This window comes from Lactuca serriola, chromosome 4 (genome assembly GCF_051521515.1).
Source record: "Lactuca serriola cultivar US96UC23 chromosome 4, Lser_US96UC23_V15, whole genome shotgun sequence".
In the NCBI taxonomy this organism is placed as follows: Eukaryota; Viridiplantae; Streptophyta; class Magnoliopsida; order Asterales; family Asteraceae; genus Lactuca; species Lactuca serriola.
The window spans coordinates 150,795,088-150,805,758 of record NC_136411.1 but is presented as its reverse complement, the minus strand read 5'-3'; positions in this window follow the sequence as shown (position 1 = coordinate 150,805,758).

The following is a 10,671-nucleotide window of genomic DNA, read 5'->3' as shown; positions in this document are numbered from 1 at the left end:
TCGCTCATATCGAATCTTAACATCTATTTTTTTTAAATATCTTTGTTCGTGCTCATTTGTTACTGTTCAATTGTGTTTGATTATGATTATTCACAATTAATCATAGTTTGTGTTTATGATTTCTTTTATAAAATTTTCAAAAATAAAAAAAAAATATTATCTCTTATATAAAAGTTTTCAAGGATCCAAAAATATTTTTTATTTTATAAAAGTTTTAGAAATCCAAAAATATTTTCTTTTTTTATAAAATTTTCAAAAATCCAAAATATTTTCTCTTTTCTAAATTTTTTATGGACTCTTGATTCTCAAGATGGCAACTTGGAACTCTTGGGGATCAGATATTGTTTCTTTTTAATTCTAGATAGTATGTACCCTAGGAGCATGCTACAATATGTTGTTTGAAGCCTCATTGATTATTTGATTGTGAAGCCTTAATGAAATATCGTATTCGAAGAATTTCTTCCCAATAGACTATATTACCAAAAATCACTGAGCTCCCTTTCTCTACTCATTTCAGATTTTAGAGATGTCTGCTAGGTCATTCATTTTGCAGTGGTACAAAGTTTCTTTAGCCAATTTTGGAATTCGATGATGTTTTGAGTACGTAAAAACTCAAACATAGAGTTATTTTCTAAGCCAACAATAATTTTTTTAACACTTGACATTTCGAATCTATACCAATTCGAAACGATGGTTATTCAAAATTTGTTTTTATGATCAATTTCATTATCACCAAGAGATTGTGAGAAACTCATTTTTCCATCTTCTTTTCTAATATTTCTTACACTATGATGCATATCCCAAGACATCTCTAGTATAAAACTAACAGAATGTAGGTGTAACAAAAATCAATGTTTATGATCTTTTCATCGTTATCACCAAGATGAAGAGTGCGGCCTAGAAAACAATACCACAAAGGAATTAACGGATGAATCGAACTATGTTTAAATCTACCACCATCACTCCATCTATTTACATCCACATTTATAGCACATTTTGCATAACACCCCTAGGTTTCAGATAAAAACAATTTGGAACCTATAGTGTTATAAAAATATGTGCGATGATCGCCTACTATCACCGTAGGATAAAATGATACACCACCAACCTTTCCTATTTCCAAAATCTATTTTTTCTAGAACTTTCACACACTTCACTTGGAATCCTTGAGGTCTCAGGTTAAAGCCAACGGGAAGATCAGTCCCAGGGCTCAATCTAGGCTGCCAGCCAAGATGAAGATGGATTGAAGGGGTTGTCAGAACACAGCCCCCTAGCTCTCGCTAGGGGACTCACCAAAGGTTAATCGTCAATTGCATGGCGAGTAGAAAGAGAAAGCAATGGAAGAATTTCATTGGTGCAAAGGAATTGAAATGGATTGCAAATACTTTGACTCCTTTAATTCCCAACCACTTATATAATTTACCACTTCTTTAATTTCCAACTACCTATAATTCAAGGGAAGTGATATTTCCACTTAATAATTTTATCCTTCCACATGAGGTACAACACCTTTGCAGCTATTATACAAGTTGGTAAAATATACATTTCAAGTGGATGAATCAATTTATCAAGTGAAAATATCACTTCCTATAATTCGATTCTACATTTACTTTCCATGGTAAAAAAACGTTTTTTATAATAAAATTCAAAATTTATAATACCATTTCACTACTTTCACACACAAAAAAAAATGTTTTTAATAAATAAAAATTAAAAATTTGGTCTACCATTCAACTACTATAAATCAAACTACATTCTTAACATTTCACACACACACAAAATATCATTATCTCCCCCACATACTCTCTCAATACACCAACACAAAAAATGTCTTCATCTCAGCTAAAAAAAACCCAAAGAACCAACAAAAAGAAATCTTCAAACCTTTCATCACTAAACATTCCACCTCCAAACCTTCCATCACCACCATGTTATCGACCATCATTTGATCAACCAATTCACTCTCCCACTAACTTTTACTTTCCTACAATGGCTCCACAAATGTTTCCATTTAATCCGTTCTCTTCTCAACCAATGAGATTTTACCACAATCAATCTCAACCAACACCTCTTCCACGTATGGATCTTGATCCGTTTGAAACAGTCCAAGAAACTCAATTATTTTCTAAACCCCAACCGCAAACTAACTTTCAATTTCAACCACGCCGCCTACTTGACGGGTCATCCGATTCTTCTGATGAAGGCCCCGTTGAAGATCCAGTTCAAAAATCATTTCAAGAGCCTGAAGTGGAACCACATGCACAAAAAAAAGGAAAAGGAGAGCTCCCTGTAGAGGGTGGACGGATGATGAAGAAAGAGCACTAACTTAATCATGGCTAGATGTGTCGCAGGACCCGATCCACTGGAAAGACCAAGACTCAACAACCTTCAAAGAAAAAGTTTGGAATAACTTTTGCAACCGCTTGAATAAGAAGTACCGCAGCCCCGAGTCACTTTACTCAAAATGGAAGGCCGCCAACCGAGCCAAAATGGAGTTCAATGACATATACATGAACGCGATGAAAACCCCCCAAAGCGGTGCAACTGAGGTGGATGTCATGGCTAAGGTTCAAAAGATTTACAAAGAAAAAGTCGGAAAACCTTTTGTCAATGAGTCGTTTTGAGGAGTTGTGAAGGGCAATAAAAATGGCTAGATCTAAAAAGTCCTGACGATTACGCGGGGATGTCCAAACGAACCAAAACTTCAAAGTCCACCCATAGTCAATCTTTTGATGCGCATATCAGAGGGATTGACCTCAACAACGACTGTCCTTATGAAGTTCCAACACGTCTTATGGCACGAGACAAAGCAAAAAGAAAATTGAAAGAAGCACAAAGTTCGTTGACTGAAGCGGAGGAGATAATTAACTCAATCAGAGGGTTGGACGATAAGCTTGAGGGTTTTTTGGAAGCGGGAAAGTTAAAAGAAATTAATCGTGCTAAAAAGGAAAACAACCGTGCGTTGCAAGTTTACTTAACACCCAAGGGAGATCACTTGTCCGAGGAGGAACGTCAGATTATTAACAACGCCAAGCGGGATTTCACTCAAGATTACAACTGAGATTAGTCGTAGTTCTTTTAAATAGTGTGTTTCGTCTACTATTAAGTCGTAGTTTTTTTAAGTCGTGTGTTTCGTCTATTATTAATGTAATATTTTTTATTTAAATTTTAAGTGTTTGTAACCTCCTTTATTTAATTTTAAATTCTATTCCCAAATATTAATGTAATCCGATTATTGTTATCCCACATTTTCTTCTAGTTTATTTCAACATTAGGTTACAACCCGTGGAAACCACGGGTAAAAATTTTATAAAATATTTATAATTATTATTAAGAAATTTTTGTTTTAGGTATTTTCTCCATTAATAGTTGGTGAAGCTACTTAAAATAACATTAGAAAGACTTTATGTTTGGACGATATAAAGAAATTAAGTTAATTTACATCATTTGTATATATGACTGGTTATCCATTGAAATACCAATCATACATTATGTCAGGTACAAATATTGGTGATTCAAATGATATGTTCAAGAAGATTCAACTAATAACTAAGAACCTCAATAATGTGTTTTATATGAGATTAAATTATGTTCTCTTGTTAACTTGAACTTCAGAATAGAGTATAAAGCATGAAAGTAAAATGGGAAAATCTCACCATTACTGTTTATGAATTATAGTTTTTCTTTATTTGGTGATACGTATGAATTGCTTCTAAAGTAAAAATATGTTTATTAATCGTATTTGCAATGTATAAGGGTGTTGATGTTGATGTTTGTTTGTTGTTATTATTATTATTTTCCAAAATCACATATGAGACACAGGATTTGAAGCAAATGATTGCATACACATTCCCTATATAGAGGATTGTATACCAAATATATTCATTGTGCATTAAATATTTTCATGGAGTAAATAGGAAACAAATATGGAGTTAAATTCTGAAAAATAAGACGAAAGACATTATTGTCAATTCACAATAATCAAAAGATGGATGTAGAGAGATGCCACGTATACAAAATGTTTTATTTATTAGATAGGTAGATAATAATACGTCTTCATCTACATTTTTTCCATAGATACCTTATTTAAATCACCATTTACATAGCCTAAATAAAACATCTTCACAAAGTAAGGTACATGTTTTATTTGCAAAAAAAGTATTCATACTTTCATAGTTAAATAAAAAAACTACATTAACAATTGTTTTCGTAGATTTCTTCGTATTATATTTTATTCATGAACTTAATATGTTGTTGATATCAATTTTGAGGCTAACGATAGCTTATGTTGGCAAATGAATTTTTTTTGCAGCCGACGATAGAATATGTATCACAAATATATAAGTTATAATGTAATATATAATAACATTATATGGAATCACATGATTCAATTTTGGTGATTCGCCGCCATTTGACCGATCATCTTTGTACGATGAATAATCTTGATCTAAATATGCCACCGAAAGACGAATTAAAAGACCAATATTCAAAGGAAGACTCGTTGCCTTAGTGTGTGTTTTTTTATGAAGTGAGTTTTAATAATAAAATGTGTTTTTTTTATGTATTAGATCTTGTTTTAGGTCTTAAGTAGTATTAAATCGTGCTTTAAGTTATTGTAATCGTTTTTATTTAATATGAAGTGTTGGTCGTTAAAAAAAATTATGTCATATTAATTAAATAAAAAAATGTTTGTGTATTATTAATATATATATATATATATATATATATATATATATATATTATTTAATATTAAATAAAAATGTTTTTTTTATTAAAATAAAATAACTAAATTAAATTACAAAAAGAAAATACAAAAAACTATATTTTATATAATATTAAATAAAAAATGTTTTTTTATTAAAATATAGTAATTAAATTAAATTAGAAAAAAAGAAAATTAAAAAAAAATTGAAGTGTTACCAAATGTTAAGTTTAGGCTTAAGGAGAAAAATAAAGTGTCACTTAGGCTGGAGGGAGTGGTGCCGCATTCCATCATGAAATCGCAGTGACATGTAGGTGCCACCTCACCTGTTACCATAAAAGTGTGGTTTCATACCACACACAAGGAGTGGTGCCACTCACTTAGTATTTTTTTTTAATAAATAAAAAGGACCAATTAGAGGGAGGTAAGAAAAAGAAATCAATCACATTGTTTGAATGAGTGCTCTCTTGGAAGGCTATACTGCACTCTCTAACGCATCCAGGGGCGGTGTTTGTGTTTATGTGGAAAGGAGACACTCCCTCTAGTCTTAAAATTAGGGGTGGTAAATCGGGCCATCATTTTTTGTTTTTGTCTGACACAACACGACATGACAAAATTTTATGTAACACAAACACGATACGACATGATCTCGGGTTTTTTTAACTAAGACGAAAACAAACTGATTAAAAAACGACAAACACAACACGACACGAGCAATATAACATGAAATAACAATTAATGTTTTAATTAATATTTATTGATACATAACACGACAAACACGAAAAGCACGACAAAAAAAATGCTAAATCGTGTCAATTTCATGTCAAATTTTGAACATGAACACGAACACGACACGACACGACATCGTGTTTTTTACACTTGATACGAACACGAATTCGAATTTCTCGTCTCAATTTCGTTTCGTGTTGTGTATTTTTATCGTGTCATTAATTGTCACCCCTACTTAAAATACTGATGTGACAATGTGTTAAAAGTATTACCACTTTTCTTAAATCATCTCCAACACACTTCTATTCTCCATTTCTTCCCCCATTCTTCTCCAACTCTCCCCCATTTCTTCCCCCGTTTTGGGGGATATAAATAGTATTACACCAAATATAGTGTTATATTATTCATTTCTCCCAAAATGAGGATGAACTTTGCGTTGTCGGTTTTAGTCTCTCTATTATATATTTATACATTTCTAGTTCATTTTTACCTACTAATTATAATTTAAATATAATATTTAATACTTATAATATTTTATTATATATTAAATTATATTAAATAATTATAAATATAAAGTTTGTTTTTTGTTCATCAAATTCATATAAAAATCTAAATACATATTGAAATTTTAAAAAACGATAACGTATTACAAAAAAAACTTATAATTAAAATATATATTACAAACACGATAACATATACTATTAAACATATAGTTAACCAATATATTACAATAATAATCTAATAAAAACCAACAAATGACAATACTATTATTTATTTATTTAATATTTATTTAAAAGTATGTATGTTTAATATTTTTATAAATGCACATATAATATTTATTTATAAGTTTATTATAAATATAATATTTTGTATTTAATATTAATGTAATGAAAAAAATAGAGATTATATATTTGTTAAAACTAAATTAGTAGAAGAGTGTCTTTGACAATTTATGGAAGTTGAAATAATAGAATATATTAAGAATATATATTTTTTAAGGGTAAAAATTAAGTAAAAAATGGAGTAGCGTTGGAGATGAAACACTATTTGTCGTATTTTTTACTCCATTTTTTGGGGAAAAAAATTAGAGGTGGCAAAAATTGACTCGACATGAAATTAACGAGTTTGGATAAGATATTTCAACCCGTTTAAATAAATGGGTTGATACGATACGACACGAAAATTAAATAGGTAAGGTTAGGGTTGAGAATTTCAACTCGAATATGACTCGAAAATGACCTATTTATTTATATGCAAGTTTTTTGAATTATTTAAATAAATTAGAAAGATACAAAACCAAAAACATAAATAAAAGAAAACCTTCAAATTGAATTGTTTTGTAATGTTGAAATGACTTAGCCATCTATATCAAGATTTCATTTCAGTTTTTCCATTTTTTCCAAAACTACAGTCTCTTTCACCACTCTCACATTCTCATGACCTTGTCATCCGCCTCCCCAACTCCTACTCTTTTAATTTTGTCATCTAAACTTGCTATTACTTCATCTATTCTCCCTCAAAACAATTATTTTTTCATTTCTGCCTACCAAACTCCTACTCTTTCAACATGTTCAATCTTTTAACCTCACATGACACGACATATTTCAAGGTATAGCCTTAACCCGAAACCCGACACGAAAATAAACGGGTTGACATAACACGACACGTTAATTAAATGGATCGGGTTAGGGTCAAACACTTTCAACTGTTTAGTGTTTAAACACGACACAAACCCAATACAACACGACGATACTATTGCCGCATCTTAAAAAAACAGAGCTGGATTGAAGATGGTGTTAGCATAACAAACCGATTGAAACTGAATTGCATGTTTCCGATACGAAAATATGTTCGTAGTGATTTGTCTCTTTCCAATATAAACTTACTGAGCTGGCATGTTATTATTGGACTGCTGTCTAATGGTGATAGGTGCGTGATTCATGGATGACGCGTAATGAGACAGTTCTTATGGCGGTTTTGTCAGACTTTTCAAATTCAAATTTGATGTTTGGCATACCAATAAATACTTATCCCAATACATCGATCATCTTTATGATTTCAGACGATTCGAGTGGTTATTTTTCATCTGCTTTCGTGTTTTCATCTTAAGCACTATGGCAATTTTTGCTAATAACATTTCTTTTATGGATCAAACGACATCATCAACTCACTTGATTGTTAAGGGGAATCAAAATTTAATTCTCGATGTCGATGAATCAAAGTATACAATTGTTGTTCAACCATCGATTGTGTGTCTAAAGCACTCTGTTCTGAGAAAAGCCCTAACACATTATTCAAAGGTTCCTACGTCTGCTCTGATCTTGGCACAGCAAATTACAACACAGTGAAAGATGTTATGAACTTTGAAGTTCTAGGTCACAAAACGTACATCACGAAATCAGGTTTCTGCAAGCTTTTAGGGTTACGTACTGGTGAGGGTTTTCTTAATATGGAATTATCTGATCCAATTTCAATCATAAAGGTGTATCTTCAACTGGGATAAAAGGAGGAGTTATTATTACTTTTACGATTCAAGAAGATGATACCGGTCATTCATTTGATGCGAATCCTTTAGTGACTACCTCAGTTCAGTTCCTCAGGTGACTACTCCTGTTTTTCCTATGTCTTCATCTATTCTGATTTCTACTCAGATTCCTGATCAGACGGATCATGAAATTTTTGGTGATATCATACAAGAGCTTATTGTCAATCTTACCGAGTCTCAATCGCAATCTCCAATCATCCCTCCTATTTCTCAACCATTTGTCAATACAACTCTTCCGATGCAAATGATTCATACCACTCCAATTTTTCATGAATCAACCATTACCACAACCACTCCGGTTCATACTACTGTTGTCAACACAGAAGAACATCATTCTGAAGATAATGATGAGTTCTTTGTTCAAGAGTATGATCTTGAGACTATTGCTGTTTTTCAAAGTCTTGTTGAACCTGTTCTTGCTGCATCATTACTTGATTATGAAACTACTATTGCTCCTGCTTTGAGAAAAGATTATCAAATGCTTAATCGAAAGCTCAATGATTTTGGTTTGTCGAACTGATTCATTCTCTCCAACTAACTTTTAGAATCTTATGACTTTTTATGAGAATAAGATGAAATATATCATTGTTGAAAGTACTAAGTTGTTCCAATCTCAAGCTTTTTTGGTTAATGAAACAACATTGAAAGTTCAACAAGCTCTTTCTACTACATCTTCTGCTTTGTCAAAAGTTGATTCTATTTTACAGGAAATCAAGGGTATTCGTGAAACAATTATGGCTGCAAATCCACTCACAATCAATATATTAATAATCTTAAGAAGTGATTTAAAGGAGCAATTAGAATTTTCTTTTGTTGATCTTCCGATCATGTGTTTTATTGTCTGATGAAGATGAATGCATCAAATTTTGGTCCTCAACTTCTTCATATTAAAAGAATGCTCATGAGTTATTGCTTTGAAGTTGGAAAGATGGATGTTGAAATTTCAATTGTTGCAAAGAGAAACATAACTGCAGAAGCAGAGCTCAGGCTAAGTTGAATGGAGAATTGAAGGAAGGTTTTATTCAGAAGAATCCCTGCGGGGATTGTCTATAAAGTGCATGAAGATAGGATGGTGAAGAACAAGTTGCTATTCCTGGATGAAAAACATTTATTTAGTTCTGATACTTTGAATAATATTCTTTCTAGAGCTGAAATGAACAAGTCCAATTCCAAAGAAGATGTTATGTGGCTTGTTGAGGTGATTAGATGGTGGATAAGGATTTGTTTGGTGCTCAAAGGGATTGCTAAAAAAGATTTTGCTGAAGGATGATTGTACTTTTTGCAACTTAATACAAAAGGGAGATTGTAGTGTTCGTATTGTAATGGATTGTATTGAGTCTTATTGTGAAATGTTGTTAAGTACAATTGAAGTGTCTAATGGTTTCTACATATATCTATTTCTATATGTGAATGATATGCTAATTACGACCAAGAATATGATTGGATTTAATGACTTGAAGGTGCTACTACAAAGTGAGTTCGAGATAAAGGATTAGGTGCATCAAAGAAGATATTAAGGATGTAGATTCTGATGAATAAAAGAGTAAGGTTGTTATATACTTCTCAACGAAGTTACATTAAGAAAGTTGTGTAATCATTATATATTTATCAAGTCAAACTTGTTGGAATCTTTTGGTAGCACACTTTAAACTTGATCGAATCACTATACTAGCTACGTACAAGGAGAGATATTACATGAGCAGGTTCCATATTTATGTGTTGTTGAAAGTCTCATTCTATAAACAGGTTTATAAGTAATTTGAGCAAAGCTCATTGGGAAGCCGACAAGTGAATTTTGTGATACTTGAAGGAAACAACTAACATTTGTCTGCTTTATGGTTTATGGTTATAAACGTACTGAAATAAAGGCTTGGTTGGTTATGTGTACTCGAACCATGGCGGTGATCTCGTAAAAAGAATATTACTCGCATGTTTTATACTTACTTTATTTGCATGTGTTATAAGTTGGAAGTTAACGTTACAACCTGTTGTTGCCTTTCCTATAATTGAAGTAGAGTACATGTCAATGACTAATGAATAAAGGAATACATATGGTTACATGATCTCGTTCAAATTCTTGGGTTGAAGTTCATCATAGATGTTTTAGAAGAAGAAGGTTTCTTTATTCAGAAGATATATACCAATGGAAACCTAAATGATATATTAACAAAGCCATTTCTCGTAAAGAAATTAAATCATTTCTTTGACTTGGTAGATGTTCATAGACGGTAAGTCTGTTCAAGGCAAAATGGCAAGAAGGAGATGACTTTGGTAATTCTTGATGGAAGAAGTCAATTCAATTCTAGGTAGAGATTATAAATGCGTGAATTGGATGTAACGTCCTAAATTTCAAATCAAAATTCTCATTTTTAAAATAAGGCCATCTTCTACACACCATTTCACTCATTGTCATTTAATGATAACCAGAAATATGGTCATCCAAAGAAAAGACACACCCTCTTATGAAGTTGATCAAGCAATTGCCAATCCTTAACAACAGATAATTAATTCTTACTGCAAGCTAACCGAGCTCTCTAAAACCGATGCATATCTAGAGTGGCCCATCGTTTTTTCCTCATGAAAGCACTTGATGCTCCCCATGGTAAACTACTTGACCTAGAACATTTACCCTTAACACCGAATTCGACGTCGAGCTGATCCTCGCATCCCTACCACGAATATTCAGTTCTACCCC